General features: G+C 37.0%; 2 long non-coding RNA genes and 1 pseudogene across 4 annotated transcripts in view; 2 read left to right on the plus strand and 1 right to left on the minus strand.

The window, feature by feature from the left end:
- Nucleotides 1–3,457: 3,457 nt before the first annotated feature.
- On the minus strand, nucleotides 3,458–6,248 carry LOC126961409 (uncharacterized). The gene is made up of 3 exons (XR_007728296.1): nucleotides 5,867–6,248; nucleotides 5,271–5,431; nucleotides 3,458–3,544 (listed from the first exon to the last, which is right to left on the minus strand). It is a non-coding gene; the product is annotated as an uncharacterized LOC126961409 (long non-coding RNA).
- A 2,313-nt stretch (nucleotides 6,249–8,561) lies between these two features.
- Nucleotides 8,562–9,053, plus strand: LOC126961402 (superoxide dismutase [Cu-Zn]-like; annotated as a pseudogene).
- A 621-nt stretch (nucleotides 9,054–9,674) lies between these two features.
- The window catches only part of LOC126961406 (uncharacterized), a 52,792-nt gene continuing 43,993 nt past the window's right edge, over nucleotides 9,675–18,473 (plus strand). For all 3 annotated transcript variants that reach the window (XR_007728292.1, XR_007728291.1, XR_007728293.1), the window contains exon 1: nucleotides 9,675–9,987. This is a non-coding gene — a long non-coding RNA (uncharacterized LOC126961406). The remainder of the gene's footprint in view (nucleotides 9,988–18,473) is intronic.

Below are 18,473 nucleotides of genomic sequence, written 5' to 3' on the forward strand. Positions count from 1 at the left end.
CGCAATTATTAACCTACTTTCTATACCTATAGATGATGAAATCTATAGGTTGCTTATTCTGGACATTTTATATAAATAGGTTATAAAATACATGGCCTTTTGTGATTGGCATCTTCACTTAACATAATGTAATCAAGGTTCATTCATGTTATAGCATGTATAACTACTTGATTTCTTTTATGGGCAAATAATATTCTACTATATAAATATATCACATTTTGTTTATTCACTCATCAGTTGATATGCATGCGGGTTGATTTCAACTTTTAGCTTTTATGAGTATTGAATATTAGAGCTGTAAACATTTGTTTACATTTTGTGTTTTTATTTCTCTTGACTATATACATAGGTGGGAAATTTCTGAGTCTTAGGGTAAATATATGTCTTATCATTTGAGGAAACTGCCAGATTGTTTTCCAAAGTTCTTGCACTATTTTACATTTCCAGCAACAGTCTATGAGGATTCAAATTTCTCCACCTTCTTGTCAACTCATATTATTATCTGATGTTTTGATTCTAACTGTCCTTGGGGGTATTGTGGGTATACTACTTTATCTCATTGTGGTTTGGATTTGTATTTACTTGATGAGTAGTGATGCCATGCATCTTTTTATATATGTGTTGGCCATTTATTTATCTCTCTTGAAAGAATGTGTCTTTAAATTATTTATCACTGATAAAATTAGGTTATTTGTCTTTTTTTATTATTGATTTGAGGAGTTCCTTATATATTCTACATACAAATTCCTTATCAGATATATGTCTTGCAAGTATCTCTATAGTCTGTTGGTTGTCTTTTGACTTTCTTGATAATATTCTTTGAAGCACAAAAGTTTTTAATTTTGATAAAGCTCGATTGCTAGATTTTTATTTTGCTGCTTGTGCTTTTGGTGTCATATCTAAAAATCTATTATCACATCTAAGGTCATGAAAATTTACTCCTATATTTTCTTCTAAGTTTTTATAGTTTGAGTTCTTATATTTAGATCTTCAGTCCATTTTGAATTTTTCAAAAAGATATTGTAAAGTAAGAATTCAACTTAATTATTTTGCTTTTGGCTATTCAGTTTCCCCAGAACCATTTGTTTAAAAGACTACTTTCCCCCTTGAATGATCTTGGCACCTTCATCAAAAATCAGTTGTCCACAAACACCTGTAGACATGAATCTTACTGGAGTCATGAGGAAAAGTAGACAGGAAGACTTATCTAAGTCGTATGAAGCAGGATGTTTTCACTGAAGTAAGTCTTTCTCAGGAACACAAACGATGGAGGGATTTCTTAATCATCAGTGTCACTGTTTTCCAGGAACACAGAGCTCAGGTAAAGTTCCACAGTGTCAGGCGCTTCTTTTGTCCAAGATGAACAAATATAATAGATTGCTGAGCAAATAAAAGACAATATAAACTTCCTGAGTGGGATGAAGCAGGATCTAATAAATAGTCTCTCCAGGGCTTTTGTTGGTGTTCCTCCTGTAAAATAAATTGAACCATCTGATGAGAAGTGTTAGAAAAGGTCAATTATTTTAGAATCCTGAAGTGCAAGTGTCTTAAACAAGCATTCCTGAAATGAAAAAGAGAAATGTTAATGTAAAAGATTGAATTAAAGCAAATAGCCAGGAGTCACACCCTGAGGGAGACAAGTCGAGTGGATTGAGTGGGTTGCAAGAGGTTGGTGAAAAAAAAATCTTTTGATACAAGCAGCACTGGTGTGAAATTACCAGCTAACCAGAGAGGTTACATATTTGGATTTCTATTTGTCTCTTTCAGATGGCAAGTATTTAGCCCATTGCCCTCAGAAAGTTGTTGAATTTAAAATTAGAATTACATAGTATCTGATCAATAGATTATAACAATTGAGTTTTTTTTTCTAGGAAAGGTGGATATTAGTAAAGTCACAGACTGATTTGTTTAAGATCGTTTTTCCATGAAGGTGCAAGTAGAAAAACTGTCAACTATAATTTCTTATGGTCTTATTTGATAAGGCAGGAATTTCCCAGAGGCTTTTGTAATAGGATCAGGAGATGAATAAAATATCTAGCCATCAGTATGACTAAGAGCAGTGATTACTGTTTGGGATAAACTAGGAACAACATTAGGATCAGTATCTTGTGACCTAACAATTATAATAAAGAGGATAGGTCTATTATGAGTAGATGACAAGCAATGGTCTATAGAAAATAAGAACAAAAATGATTATGAGCAAGTAGATAAACAAAACAGAAATTAGAAAGAGGTCTTGGTTCCAGCATCTTGAGCAGAATCTGTCCACTGTCTGAAATCATCTGCTTGTTCCAAAGGTGTTGGGTCAGTCATTGCTTTCAAAGATCAGCTGTATCTACAGGATCACCGAGCATCCTCATATTGAAGTCCCTGTTAGAGTAGTCTTCCAATTGTACAAAAATCTGAATCACCAAACATTGACTCACTACTGTTTTTATTGTTGACAATACCTGACAAGGTCTCTTCCAATGAGAACAAGAGAAGTTTTCCTCTGATGCCTCTTCCAATAGATGAAGTATACTGTTCGAAGATCAGAAAAAAATGTACTTTAGGAAAACGTTCTGCAAGGGTATCCTTAATCCTTTAGATAGGACAGAGTATAGTACGTGAGCCGCTTACAATATTTTGCCATGCCACCATGCAGTAGGAAGTCTAGCAACAGACGTAAAATCCCTAAATGCATAGGCCTTCCGGTTACCAATTCATAGGGAGATAACCAATGTGCTCCTGAGTGAGTGGTCTGTATGGCCGTGAGAGCTAGGGGGAGTATCTTTGGCCTAGGGAGCTTAAAGGTTTTAAAAAGTTTTGTAATTTTAATTTTAAAATGTAGTTAGTCTATTCAACCTTTCTAGAAGATTGTGGGTGGTAAAGACAGTATTGTTTTTTGAGTAAGAAATATTGTTTTACAGAGTTCTTTTATAATGGTTTTTGTTAAGGGAGGGCTCAATCACTTGATACAAAATTTGGGCTGTCCCAGTTTGAAAACACAAAATCCAGCAGCTTTTTTGGTGTCTATAAGGATTATAGCTTTTTAGCAAGGACATGCTATAGCCTCTCCTGAAAATAGATATACAAAAACTAAAACAATTTAAATCTCACAGAGGTTGTAAACTGGATAAAATTCGTTTGAAGATATTCAGAGTGAGACATTGGGTCCTGGCCATGTTTAATCTTTATAATTTTTTCCAGGATTATGTTGCTGACAGGTGACACATAACCTGAAAATAGCCTCAGCTTCTTTTTAAAGTTTTCTCACTAATGGTGATTAAAAATACTAACCGATTTTTATATTCCATGATGAGTAGTTTCATGAAGAAATTTAGTTAATATCCACTTGAAATGATCTGGTGCCATAAGCAACCACCTTGAGCATTTCAGAGATTATATCAATGAAGAGTACAACTAGAATTTTTCCACTCTTCGTTTTCACAGTTTCACCAGAGATTTATCCTTTGAGGGTTTAGCTTGTTGAGCATAATGATCTGCTTGAGTATTTCCTTTAAGTGGTCTCTCTTTCCATAAGTTCCAACATTTATAGTCATCTCTGTAGGTAGTAGGAGTGCATGTAAAAGTTACTTCACTTATTGTCCATTTTTAGAAAGGTCCAAGCAGAGATAAGAAACCCCCTTGTCATGAAAGCATACCAAAGTCATGTACTACTCCAAAAGCATTATCTGCTATCTATCCATCTATCCATCTATCTATTTATTTTCTCTCTGGAATTTAGCTAGTTGACAAACACTAGTAAGTGTAAGAAGTTCTGCAATATGGGATGATTTTAATTCTAGTAGAGGACTATATTCTAAAACCTATCTTCTTAAATTATTGATGGCACATCCTGTTTACTAACTTCTAGTTTCAGTTTTGAGATATGATTCACCAATTAGATCAGGTTTCCCAGGAGGATCTTTAATGTATCGGAGTGAGGCAAATAAAGTTCCCTAACCGAAATTAGACAATCATGATGTTGCACTTATTTCAGGTGGGGCAGGAGAGCAGTAGGACTCAGTGTGTCGGAGTGATAAATAGTAATGTGAGAGAAAGATAGAGTATTAGATGCTAGTAAATTGGCTAAAAAGTGTTACATATACTCAGTCAATAGTAATGTCTGTGCTGCATGAGGAACCATGAGGTCAAGCAGAGAGCCTAGAACTAGTTTAGCACAAGCATTGAAAAGTTTTGTAGCTGTTACCTGTTGTCTTAAGTCAAGAAGGATAAGCCACCACAGCTGAGTCAAAATTGAGGCTATGGTGATAAATAGGATTTTCATGAATCCCATGAAACTAAGCTAAAACCCTAAGGGCATGTCCATAACACTCATGCACAAATTAATGGAATGACTTTTTATATAATAGTTAGGGATGACTAAGGAAGGAGGCTGTTGAAGGGCTGTCTTCAGATTACAGAACACCTGCTCATGTTTGAGCTCCCACATCAGAGACCGGGATTTAGCCAATTTGTAAAGAGATATTGCAATCACAGAAAAAATTTGGTCCCCATTGTCTGCAATATCTAGTCATATCTAGAGGAGCTCTCTGTTGCCACCTTGAAAAGGGTCTAGAAAGAGTTTTGATAATCTAAAAGGAGATAATGCTTTTTCCTCCTTAAATGGGTCATGCCACAAATAATGGGCTGTGCTCTGGAAAATTTATAATATATCTTCGAAATATTATGTTATTTTTCTGCTAGGGCTGAGAGCAATTAAGTGGAATCCTTTTTATAGGTCTCCTTGTTTAGTGAACAAAGTAAGAGATCATCTACATATTGTATCAGAAGAGAATCACAAAAGAAATTTATGAATCATGTAAATTTGGATTGAGGATCTGGGGAAAACAGGAGGGGGCTTCAGTGAACCACTGAGGTATGAATGTCTAGGTATATTGTTGTTCTACTCAGAGGAAGGCAAAAGGGTATATCCTGATCTACAGTCTACAGGCACACTCAAGAAAGGCCAAACAAAGATCCACAACAGTGAAGCAAATGTTGTTAGGCAGAATGGATGACAAGATGGTAGTTGAGTTAGGAACTAAAACTCACTGGTCTCTGAAACTAGCACTAACAATAGTCTTAAAAGACCCATGCCAGTGTTCTACCCTGTGATTCTCCTTATGACAAACTACACTTTTAGGGAGCATAACACAAAAGAGTAACACAAATGAGGGCAAAAAAGGGATGAAAAGAAGGGCTTGGTTTTGCCAAAAATGCAAACAAATGGTAAGGAATAACAAAACCAGGAAATCAAACACAGAATAAATAGTCAAAGAACTCACCACAAAGAGAGTGGAGTTCAGACCTGGTGCTGACTCGACAACATCACTGTGGACTTGATAAGTGGCAAACAATAAGGCACAAGGGGTTCTGCCCCAGTTGAAGGCTAGGGTCTGTGGTGATAGGCAGAGCAGATCTTATCTTGATGGAATTTTAAAGAAAACTGTGAAATAAATAAAAATCACTCAAATGAGAACAAATGTTATTTATTCAGAGTTTGATAAACAAAAGAGTCACCAATCATTTATGTTTGGCAGAGACTAAAATGCAGGTAAAGTGACAGGAAAGCTGTACAGTGGAAAAAGGGAAGGTATTAGGTATGCCTAATTGGAGGCTGTTGGCATGGGGAAATTAGAAACAGGCTAATTAGAAGTGGATCATCCTATGTGATTTGTTAGGAGTGCATATTTGGCTTCCTATGATTGGTTCTAAGTTAGAAATACAAGCAAAAGGGAATCTGGCAATTATTGACCAGGTCCTTACTGATGTTGAAGAGGTTGTGGTTGGGCTTCATAGACTGGTTGTTACAGAAGTTATAGTCAAAGTTGTATTTTTACGTATGGCTTGGCAATTGTATATTCACTTTCCCACCACTTACTGAGTTTTTGAAGACAAGATGTTGATCATATTGGTAATGATGTCCACAGTGTTGGTTACTTCTCCAATAAGGGCGTGCATGACCTGAGCATTTTGCCAAACTTTCTAAGCAGTCCAAAAAGTGGCTTATCCAAAGAGATAGTTGGACCATGAATGTTTAGCTGGAATGGTAATAAGTTCTTCTAGGCTTATAACAAATCCTCAGACTTGAACTTGCAGTGATTCTTCAAATCCTAGGGGATAAAGACCAGCAACAGGGCAACCTAGAGTCCTAATAAGTATCTAGGCAGTCAGATTTTAGTTCTCAGTGACTACAAGTTTAGAGGAAGAAATAAAAATAGAATCGTTTTTAAGGCTGTTAGTTTGTAGCCAGATGCTGAAGGAAACTGGAATAATTGAAAATTTAGTAAAGGTTGACAATCTGTGCCAGGTTAACAATCTGTGCAAGGTAAATACCAAGCTGAAGTTTCCACAATGATAGAGAAAGCTTGGCTACAAAGTTTGCATATTGATGAGTTACTAGCAGTTTACAAAGTGGCACTAAATAGCTCAAACACAAATTAACAGGATCAGAATCTGATAATCCAGAAAGATGTGCTGTGATTTCCCATGGAAACACAAATTTTCTTTCTACAGTTACTCCTCCTGTTTTGATCAAAGACAATCTCAAAGAAAGATTATTCTTGATCACAAATTAAAGTTGGTCTCATGAGATTCGGCCTGGTTATTTGCATAGGTGCAGCAAGAGTGGCAATTTACATATAGATCATATTATAGTTGCTTTGCTGGAAGTTTTCATAAAGAATGTCAAATTGGACTTTTCAAAGCCTCTTGAGGATAAGAAGCCAAGCCAACAACTCACATCAGATTACGCATGCAGTACCTATCGATTTGGCAGGCATTCCTTTCTTCATGAGATCCCACAAATATCCTAAGATTCCAGAGCCTGCTGGGAAGTGATATTCCTTGCTCATCTACAAAGCTGCGAACCCTGCAAAACCAGGTTTCAAGCCAGTTTTCACAAGAGGAGCTTTGTAAGCATCGGCCCCATAAGGTCAACCTTAGTTCCTAAAAGTGTCTGGTCATATCTGATCAAATAAACGTCATTCTCAAATGTGACATCCAGGCAAAGCCTTGGTTGTATTACCAATGTTTTTGTGCCCTGTTAACAAAGAGGACAGACTCTTATGGAATCTATGCAAATAACCATATTGCCAGGAAGATTCAATGAGAGTTTCCAAATTGTGAATGGATGAGTCAGGGAAGAAAAGAAAGAAGTTTCATTTCTGTTTACAAGAAATTAGCATAGTTTATAAAATTGTTTGAGTGATAGCTTAAGAGAAAAAGAAAAGAAATTGTTATTTCCAGAAAATAGAACAATAAAACATCAACAATATTTCAAATAAAAATCATAACCATCTGCTCATTCAGTTCTATAAAATTAACTTTTCTTCCACCTGATCTTGTGTTACTTGTTTCATGAATGCATCCGCTTCTCAATTAGAAGTCTGCAACTCCTGACTCAGTCCAATGGTATGGTTTCATAATCATTTGAAAAATGCCATCAGAAATCTGTTCCCCAGAGTGTATGGCATGATCCTTTTCCACCAGACTCTAAGATTGTTCTTTTTTGCTGAAGATAGAAAACCTTAGCCTATAATTGATTGCAAGGATTTTATGGAAACATCAGTGTAAAACAGAACAAACAAAACTATCAGTAAATGACAAAAGTCTAAAAATGGCTATCATGTACATATTATTGATAATTTTCTTTATTTATTTTATTTATTATTTTTTTTTTTTGAGACGGAATCTTGCTCTATCGCCCAGGCTGGAGTGCAGTGGCGCGATCTCAGCTCACTGCAAGCTCCGCCTCCCGGGTTCACGCCATTCTCCTGCCTCAGCCTCCCGAGTAGCTGGGACTACAGGCGCCTGCCACCAGGCCCGGCTAAGTTTTTGTATTTTTAGTAGAGACGAGGTTTCACGGTGTTAGCCAGGATGGTCTCGATCTCCTGACCTCGTGATCCGCCCACCTCGGCTTCCCTAAGTGCTGGGATTACAGGCGTGAGCCACCGCGCCTGGCCTATTGATAATTTTCAAAAGTGAATAATCTGAGTAGAGTTCATTATAAGAATAACACAATTGACAAACACATCTGGTTGTTTCTGTTGTACAAAATAAAATAAATTCAATCCAAAAAACATTTTAGACAAAATATCTATAAATACAATGTATTAGCAATATTTTCAAAGAGGTTATATCTAATTTATAAAAATGCTTATATATAACCTTACAAAGAAAACATTTTCATATATAACATAAAAATACTGAAACATTAGATGCCGCAAATACCTAGCACTTCATTAGAATTTACTAAAAATATATCAGTTATCAAGTAGAGTCAGTAAATCTGAAGTAGATTCTGAACATTAGAGTATTAATAAAAATGCAAAGATAAGTGAAGTGAATCCCCAGTGTAAAACTACCAGCCTAGCATATATTGGTTCCAAGTAAAAGAAGTAAAGTTTTAACCAAGTTACATTTTGAAAATATAATGAATTATGACTGATAACACTATACTGTTTTTATCTAACATCAAGCAAAGCAACACCAGGAGTCCGATAAATAGAAATATATCATGGACAGTGAAAACATTAACAATTCTGGGGTTTGTGTTGTCATCTCTTACAGCATTTCCTGTTTCCCTGGCAATCCTCAGAACTCAGACAGGAGGGTGGCCCCATCAGTGCATGTTGAAGGGCGAAGGCCTGGTACAGAGAATTATCCATTTCAAGCAGAAGGAAAATGGACAAGTTGTGGTGTTGGGACACATTACAGGATTGCCTGAATGTCAGCAGATTCCATGTTCATCAGTTTGCAAATATTATACAAGGCTGTACTAGTGCCGGTCCTCACTTTAATCCTCTATCTCCAAAACATGGTGGACCAAAGGATCAAGAGAGGCATGTTGAACACCTGGGCAATGTGACTGCTGGAAAAGATGGTGCGGCAATGTGTCTATTGAACATTCTGTGATCTCACTGTCAGGAGGCCACTCCATCATTGGCCACACAATGGTGGTCCATGAAAAACCAGATGACTTGGGCAAAGATGGGAATGAAGAAAGTACAAAGATGGGAAATGCTGGAAGTTATTTGGCTTGTGGTGTACTTGGGAATTCCCAGTAAACGTTCCCTTGGATGAGGTCTGAGTGCCAGTAACACATTTGTTATCCTGCTAGCTGTAGAAATGTAACTCGATAAACATTTAACACTGTAATCTTAAAAGTGTAAAGAAAAAAAAAAACACACATTCACAATTCTCCAGAAACTTCTTATGTAGAATACAGTTTTAAACATGTTTATGGTAATAACATTTTACCCATACAAATTTAACCTGTGCAAATCTAAGCATCTCTTCTGATTGGACAATACTTCCTAGACATCTTATCAATGATAACATATCAAATCATCCTATTTCCAACTCTCATCTTTTCCCACAGTAAAAGAACACATCTTTGCAACTTTCAGAGATCCTCTGGGAAATCTCAAGGGCAATTTTGGGCACTGAGGAGGCTAGGAAGACTGTGCTTGATTGTTAGCTGAAACAACTTTTGGCTGTTTTGCACAGGACTAACAGGCCCTCTGCTTTATGTGAATTTCTCACTTTAACTTGTTTGCTCCATTTTGGGTGCAGACCCAGCCCCATGTGCCTGACCACAAACCAACATTTCCTGTCTCAATTCTCCTATTCATATAATGTTTGAGGATGTTTGTTAAGTTTTAAGAATTCCCTCCCCTCCCCCCAGATTTAAGCAGGGTTTTGTTAATTTCCCCTCAACTTCCCACAGGTATCTTAAAAACTTTGCTCACTCATCCCTTCTCTGAATTAGGATTTGAGCATCTTTCTGTTATGCTGTTGCCCCACTCTTATTGCAATACTCCCCTTCTTCAGAAAGTTTTTCTAGACTAATGTCCAGATTAAGCTTCTTTTCTTTGACAATAATGATGCCACGACTTGGGCAAAATGCCCATTGCCCCTGGCTCCTGCTTTCTTCACCCAGTGCTGCCTTATTGGACTCCTTGTGCCTCTCCATGACTGGGGGAATCAGGATCCACAGTGGTAAGTCATGATTTCTAATCCAGTGTTCCAGACATCTGTCTGTTGTAGCACAGTGAGAAGTTGACTTATATTTCTCTCATTTTTGTCATTTTCTTCTGTTTTTCTATCTTTCCTTTCTGCCTTTTTTGAGTGTGGTGAAAGCCCCTCATTCTCTCCTGAGAATCATAACTGAGTTGAAATCCCAAGGCCTCTAGCACTGGCAGGTGTCCCTTCCATTATCATGAGAAATCGTCAGTTTGGCTGTTGTTCTCCAGACCCCTCAACTGTGGGGTATACTTTGTGTTACTATGGTAATAATTCCACCCACTTTCTTCAGAAAAAAATGGTAATATTTTACAACTTAAATTTCAATGGCCTCTTTGGAGAATGTAGAATTTTTCTAAATTGTCTCATTCTGCAAAGGGTTATTGAATCCTGCACCACCAAGATCTCATCGAAGCGATAGATGCTTTGTTGATGGTGGTGGGCATTTGGTACAAAGAGGCAGAAAAAAAAATGCTCTCTCTCAAAAACTTTTCAGTGACCATTGCTTCTTTCAAAGACAGTCTTCCTTCCGCAACACCTCCTGTGACCTGTGTCTTCCATCACCTATCCCCCAATCTCTCTTTTCTACCGTCTTCCATGTTCCCTTCAGCTCCCTTTAATTCTTGGATCTTCCTCTTTCAACCCTCTATCTCCTCCACCTTTCTGTCCACTCCTGCCAGACCTTTCCTCTCCCACTCTGGCCCCTCAATTCCTTATAATCACTTGAGCTTTAAGTCCTGTCCCTTCATAGGAGGCTCTAGAGGAGCCCGGGGCACTGAGAGCAACAGCCTGGGGCTAAAAGGGCTCACTGGAAACAGGCTGAATGTTTTAACCACTCAGGTGGACTCTGAAGACACCAGATGACTGCTTGGTCTCTCCTCTATGCCTCCCTTAAAATTGGGTCCACAACTTCCCTAGAATTATACACCAGAGCCAAGGGTAGCTTATGGGTCTCCTACACAAATATTGGGGAAGATGCTTCAGTTCTCATATTGAACACGTTACTTCAACTTGCCCATCTACCAAAAATATTACCCTTATAAAAATATAAAGGCGAGGCAATGATGATACTTTGTTTCTTTGTTTGTTTTTTGAGATGGAGTCTCACTGTGTCACCAGGCTGGTGTACAGTGGCACGATCTCGGCTCACTGCAATCTCCACCTCCCAGGTTCAAGTGATTCTCCTGTCGCAGCCTCCAAAGTAGCTGGGATCACAAGTGCATGCCACCATACCCAGCTAATTTTTGTATTTTTAGTAGACAGTGTGTTTCACCATGTTGGCCAGGATGGTCTCAATCTTCTGACTTCATCATCTGACTGCCTTGGCCTCCCAAAGTGCTGAGATTACAGGCATGAGCCACTGTGCCCAGACAATACTCTGTTTTTTTATATGAATCAGTGAGTTTTGCATTTCTGTGATTATGCCTAAGTCATGGCTAAAATTTAAAAATTAAAGCTGTAAGTTGGCTATGTCTGCCTATATGTTTATGTATGTGTGTTTCTGCATGTGCACATACATTTTGTTTGTGTAATATTTTCCTACCTCCAGATGGTATTACCACATTAAATTATAATACACCTTAAATAAGCTCGTTTTGGGTTGGCTTAGAGATGAATGAGAGCCTACATAAGTATTCTTGAACTTCCTTGAAATTAGGATAATCAAATTTCTAACATCGTCAGTGTGAAAAAAGTATTTTTATAAAAGTTTAACAAAATGTTAAATAAAATACAAGTTCACCAAATTTAGATAAACCTTTGGCCATTGAGAGTAGTTTGATATAATTGATTTAATAAATAAAGATAGCTATGTCTTCTGAGTTGTCCACATTATAAAAATACATTTTTGTTCTATATGAGTATTTTTTTCCTAAACTTATACAAATATACTGAATCTCTGTGCTTGATAATCTAAATGCATTCTTGATATACTCTAACTGTATGTTTGATATATTCATGACATATTATGTCTCATGATTATCATGTATTTCTTTTATTTTTATTTTATTTTATTTTTTGAGATGGAGTCTCACTCTGTTGCCCAGGCTGGAGTGCAGTGGCACGATCTCACCTCACTGCAACCTCCACCTGCTAGGCTCAAGGGATTCTCCTGCCTCAGCCTCCCAAGTCGCTGGGACTACAGGCAACTGCCATCACACCCAGCTAATTTTTGTATTTTTAGTAGAGACGGGGTTTTACCATGTTGTCCAGGCTAATCTCCAATTCCTGACCTTGTGCTTGAGATCCACCTGCCTCGGCCTCCCAAAGTGCTGGGATTACAGGCATGAGCCACTGCGCCCAGTTGATCATGTTATATCTGAAAATGTTTTCTCTATAAAAATTATGCCCATCCACTTTCATAAATTTGATGTAATATCCACCCTTTTTAGAAAATAAAATTAATTATTATGTTTACACATATTTTCTCTGAAACTTTCTGTGGCAACTTTAAGTGCCATAATGACAATTAAATTTTTCTGCCAATTGTATTATTTTTATAGCAAACTTCATCAGATCTTTTACTTTCAAAAATTATCAAAAACATGTTAACCACGGCAATTTTAAGTCTTTTGTCATCTATGGAGGACTTAGTTTCAACCAAAAAGGACTGACTCAGAGATACATGGAAAAGGATTATGCTAGGTACTCTTGTGTAAAAGTTTCTAATTACGTTGTTTAAATAACTTTGGGACCAAAACAATGAACCGAGTCAGGAATTCTAGAACTCTAGTTGAAAAAGAGATGGGTTCATAAGACTACTAATCTGTGATCAAGTGGGACAAGAACTAATTACTTAGGAGTGAATGAACTGATGATGGATAATTATGGGACTTTTTTGGAATAGGGCTATTCCTTTAATGTACTATTTTCCTATTTTCTCTTTTATTTTTTTCTTTTCTTTCTTTTTTTTTTTTTTTTTTTTTTTTTTTTTTTTTTTTTTGAGACAGAGTTTTGCTCCTGTTGCCCAGGCTGGAGTATAATGGCATGGTCTCGGCTCACTGAAACCTCTGCCTCCCAGGTTCAAGCAATTCTCCTGTCTCAGCCTCCCGAGTAGCTGGGATTATAGGGGAGTGCCACTACACCCGGCTATTTTTGTATTTTTAGTAGAGGCAGGGTTTCACCATGTTGGCCAGGCTGGTCTCAATCTCTCGACCTCACGATCCACCCGCCTCGGCCTCCCGAAGTGCTGGGATAACAGATGTGAGCCACCACGCCTGGCCTAATATTCTATTTTCTGTACATAAGAAAACCCCTCCTCTTTTTTTTAAAACTATTCATCACTCATAACAATTTCATAGACTATGCTAATTTCTAGTAAACAGAAATGAAACTTCTTTCTTTTCTTACCTGACTCACCCTTTCAAAATCTGGAAATTCTCATTGAGTCTTCTTATTTTCATGGCAATATGGTTATTTGCATAGATTCCATAAGAGTCTGTCCTCTTTGTTAACAGGGCACAAAAACATTGGTAATACAACCAAGGCTTTGCCTGGATGTCACATTTGAGAATGACGTTTATTTGATCAGATATGACCAGACACTTTTAGGAACTAAGGTTGACCTTATGGGGCCAATGCTTACAAAGCTCCTCTTGTGAAAACTGGCTTTAAACCTGGTTTTGCAGGGTTCGCAGCTTTGTAGGTGAGCAAGGAATATCACTTCCCAGCAGGCTCTGGAATCTTAGGATATTTGTGGGATTTCATGAAGAAAGGAATGCCTGCCAAATCGATAGGTACTGCATGCGTAATCTGATGTGAGTTGTTGGCTTGGCTTCTTATCCTCAAGAGGCTTTGAAAAGTCCAATTTGACATTCTTTATGAAAACTTCCAGCAAAGCAACTATAATATGATCTATATGTAAATTGCCACTCTTGCTGCACCTATGCAAATAACCAGGCCGAATCTCATGAGACCAACTTTAATTTGTGATCAAGAATAATCTTTCTTTGAGATTGTCTTTGATCAAAACAGGAGGAGTAACTGTAGAAAGAAAATTTGTGTTTCCATGGGAAATCACAGCACATCTTTCTGGATTATCAGATTCTGATCCTGTTAATTTGTGTTTGAGCTATTTAGTGCCACTTTGTAAACTGCAGGTAACTGATAGTTATGCAGACTCTCTCTTCTCTGGTAGAGATTTAACTGACTTTCTCTCACACTATGGAAAAATTAGTAGTTTTTGTAACTACTAATAAATTGTACTTGAATCTGTTATCTTGCCCAAATTGTGCACTTTTACTAAATTTTCAAATCTTCCAATTTTTCTCAATATCTAGTCATAAACCCCTAAAGTAACCTTCCAGTGTTTCTCCTTTTGTATTACTTATAGTCACTGAGAAAACCTTACTATCCAGATCCCATTTGAGACCCTAGGTTGCCTTGTGGCTGGCCCCCAGGCTCTGAAGAATTACTGCAAGCTCAAGTCTGATGACTTGTTACAAACCTATGAAGATCCATCATTGCTAGCAGACTATGCATGGTTCTGTTTTTCTCTGGACAAGCCCTGACTGGACCACAAAAAAAGGATGGGGAAATGCTCAGGTCATGCATTTCTGATAGAAGAGGTAACCCAGACTCTGGGCAGCATTACCAAGAGCATCAAAACATTCAAAGATCAATGCTACATGATCAAAAGGGCTCATCCACTAACCTCTTGAAACCTCTGGAATGGATACCCTTGGGTTCAACTTCTGTCTTTCTCACATTAAGATCTCCTTTTATATTAACATTTCTTTTTTTTCCTTTTAGGCATCCAACTTTTAAGATGCCTGATCTGAAGGACACTAAAACAACTGACCTTTGCCAGCATGCCAAACAGATGGTTTAACTAGTCCTCTAGGAACAACACTGAGCAATCCTGACCTGGGACTATTTAACTCTGCCATCTCCTACTTGAGGTTCTCCTTGTCTCTCTGTTCAAGGATACTTTTTCTGAGCCTTCCTTGAACAAGAGTGGAGGATTGATAGGGCGATTAAACTCTGTCCTTGACACAACTTTAGGTTGGTTTGCCTAAACCACTAGGTGGTCAAATCTATATGAACCTCCTCCAGCATTCTAATTTGTTTTCTCTGTCTTAGACCCAGAGTCCCACTCCATGTGCCTAACCATAAACCAATCTTCATGCCTTAACTTCTCTGCTACCAATATTTGATGTAGCCCAGTAAGTTTCAGCATCATCCCTCACCTCCACACAGTCTCCCACCCCCTCACCGCCCCCACCCCCTCACCACCCCCACCCCCCCCACACACATATACCAGCTCTTAGCATCAAACTCCCTTCCACTTTCCATAAGCATCTCTCCCAAGGTCTCTGCATATAATAGCTATGTTTGCTCACCCCATGCCTGAGACTTTCCTGGCTTAGATCTTGAGCATCATTCTATTGTAAGATTCTCCCTTAGTAATGTTTTCCTCACTTAGCTTCAGATTTGTAAATTTTTTTTTCCTTGACAGTGCAAAAAGATACCATTTAGGATTTGATTTTCAGAAGGTAAAATATAAAACGTTGTCAGGAAATTTGAATACTTAATTAAGTAGGATAATGGATTACTGAGAAATAGTACTTGGTTATCTATTTAATCAAATGATGTCAAATAATTTTAGAGTAGATATAGGAGGTAACGTAATTGCAAAGAACTTCATCTCTTTTATATGAAGACTGTTCTCTTCAACAATCAAGGACTCGAGAAAGTCAGTACAAAGCACAGAAAATTATTCTGATGAGATTCTGAATGTTTATCTTCTAAGTAGATTACTCAGAAGGTAAAGAAAAATATTTTACAAACTCTTATTAAGAGAATACACTAATCCAAATAAAATATTTTAATAGAGAATAAAACAAATGCTAGTTTTGCATCTGCATATTTGATACTAACGCTTATATTAAAAATTTTGTAAACAAACCCATTAAGCTTTAGCCAGCTGTGACTACAAGAAACAAAATTTCCTATCCATGAACCTCGTACAACTTTATCTAGTTAGGGTTTTGTAGGGTTTTGCCCTACACTTTCCCATTTCTCATCCTGGAATAACTACTCATTTGACTTCAGAAAAAAATTACTCTTGTTTTCCTTAACAAAAAAATATCCTGCATACCTTGCACTCAAAATGTTCCTTCCTGCCACAGTCACTTCTACTAGAGTCTCATTCATCTCACTGATATATATTGGTTATAACTTTTTTTTTTTAATGTTTTTTTGAGACAGAGTCTCACTCTATCACCCAGGCAGAGTGCAGTGGAGGAATTTCAGCTCACTTCAACCTCCGCCTCCTGATTTCAAGCAGTTATCCTGCCTCAGCCTCCTGAGTAGCTGGGATTATAGGCATACGCCACCACACCCAGTTAATTTTTGTATTTTTAGTAGAGACGGGGTTTCACCATGTTTGTCAGGCTGATCTCAAACTCCTGACCTCGTGATCCACCCATTGGCCTCCCAAAGCGCTGGGATTACAGGCGTGAGCCACCGTAACCGGCCTTGATCATAACTTTTAACTACAGTAACTCCTATTGCATAGAGAAACCTTGGAGGTAGTATAAAAGAAAAGTTACTGGATATGTATTAAAACTGCCAGATAGATCTTATTCAAACTGCTGCAGTAAGGGAGAGAGGTTTCTGTATGGAACTGAGCTCAACTTCTAATACAGCAAAGACAGTTGTGGATTTATAGCCAAGGAGTACAGCAAGGTGGTAAGCAGATGGAAAATTAACTAGATATCCAAGGTAGAGGGATTCTTGCTAAACTGACTTAATAAAATTATTTTTAGTAATAAAACTGTTAATTAATAAAACTATTAATAATAAAACTACTTTCTAAAACGAAGATATCCAGAGAGGAGAGTGAGAAACTTGATCAAATATCCAGTGGTCTAATATCAAGAATTAGTAAATTCTTAATAAATTCACTAAGCAGGAATCTTTGCTAAAACTGGACTGGGCAAACCAAGGTCAAAGTCTACTTAGGAAGAATGCTCCAAGGAGCCTGACTCAAGTTTGGTCAAGGGAAGAGTCTTTTTCAGTGGATAATTTTGAATTATTTTCATACACACTATTTCGTAGCAGACTAACATCTTAGGAATATACATCTTGTAATTTTTGCTGTAATAAACATCCCTATAATACAACTCACTGTAGCAAAAAAATAAACATGTTCATTAACACACCCAAATATATAGACTCTCCGTATTATATAAAAAATAATAGGAAAAAGTCTATAAGCAGAAAATTATACTTAGTAATTAATGCTTCAGTATTTTATTCTAGTTAGATAATCTAGATATCTAATGAATGCCCATTAATTTACCAAATTTGGCATCAGTGTAAAGTTTTATCTTATCAAAAGATCTTGGTCTTGAGCCAAGATGACACACTATAAGATGGAATTAGTTACTTTTGAATTAACATTTGTCAAAACAGTGATTCAATTTAACTAAGTGAAAATTTGTATTTTTATAATTATAAATATATAGTAACTAAAATGATAGATTATTAAACCAAGAAACCTGTATAAGCTGAGGAAGAATGTGCCCAAGTAGATTAAATTGTGTGCTTGTGTAATACCTAATACTGAGAACTCAGAAGACATAACTGTTTTAATTAAACCAACAATATAAAGCTAGTCTCATTTGCCAAAATTTACCTAAATTATGTGAACTTAAATTCTTAGAATATTTTAGTTAGTATATATAAGAATATTAAAAGTAGAAATGCAATTACCTTAATTTCCAGAAATTTTTGAATATTTTATGTATATAAGACCTTAGTAAGCTCTAAGTCAATCAGAAAATAGTACCTTTAAGAATTTTGATAGTCTAATTTAGTAATACCATCTGGAGGCAGGAAAATATTACATACCCACAGACACATAAATATACATACCGATCTAGAAAACTTATCATTTTAATTCTAAAATCTCAGCCATATGTCAGGCATAACACAGAAATACATAACTCACCTGTTTCTATATAAAGGGCTCTTTTTGTTCCACTGGGTAGAAATTCCTGATTGAGTTCAAAATAGAGAAAAAATAGACAACAAACAAAAATCACAAACCCAATTTTCTGACATCTTTCTGACCTAACAGAGACACAATATCTGCAAACCATTTAATTCATTTACAGAGATTACCAAGTGACCACACACACACACACACACACACACACAGAAATTCAGCACTAGAGATCAACTGCACAGTCAATGAAAATTAAATTCCTACCATGCTACCAACAGACAAGAGTCTGGAACACTGAATTAGGAATAGGGCTCACCTTTAGGTCCTCGTATTGCCAGTCACAAATGGAGCATAAAGGCTCCAAGTGTCCTTATTACCTGGGTGGAGCAGATGGAGATCTGAAGGCATGGTCCCATTTTGAGTCATGGCACCAATCCTGTCAAAGAAACAGACAAGTTAAAAGATTGCTTTTATTTAGGCTATTGCAATAGGGAAACCACTCTTATATGAA

This window comes from Macaca thibetana, chromosome 8, assembly GCF_024542745.1.
Source record: "Macaca thibetana thibetana isolate TM-01 chromosome 8, ASM2454274v1, whole genome shotgun sequence".
NCBI lineage: Eukaryota > Metazoa > Chordata > Mammalia > Primates > Cercopithecidae > Macaca > Macaca thibetana.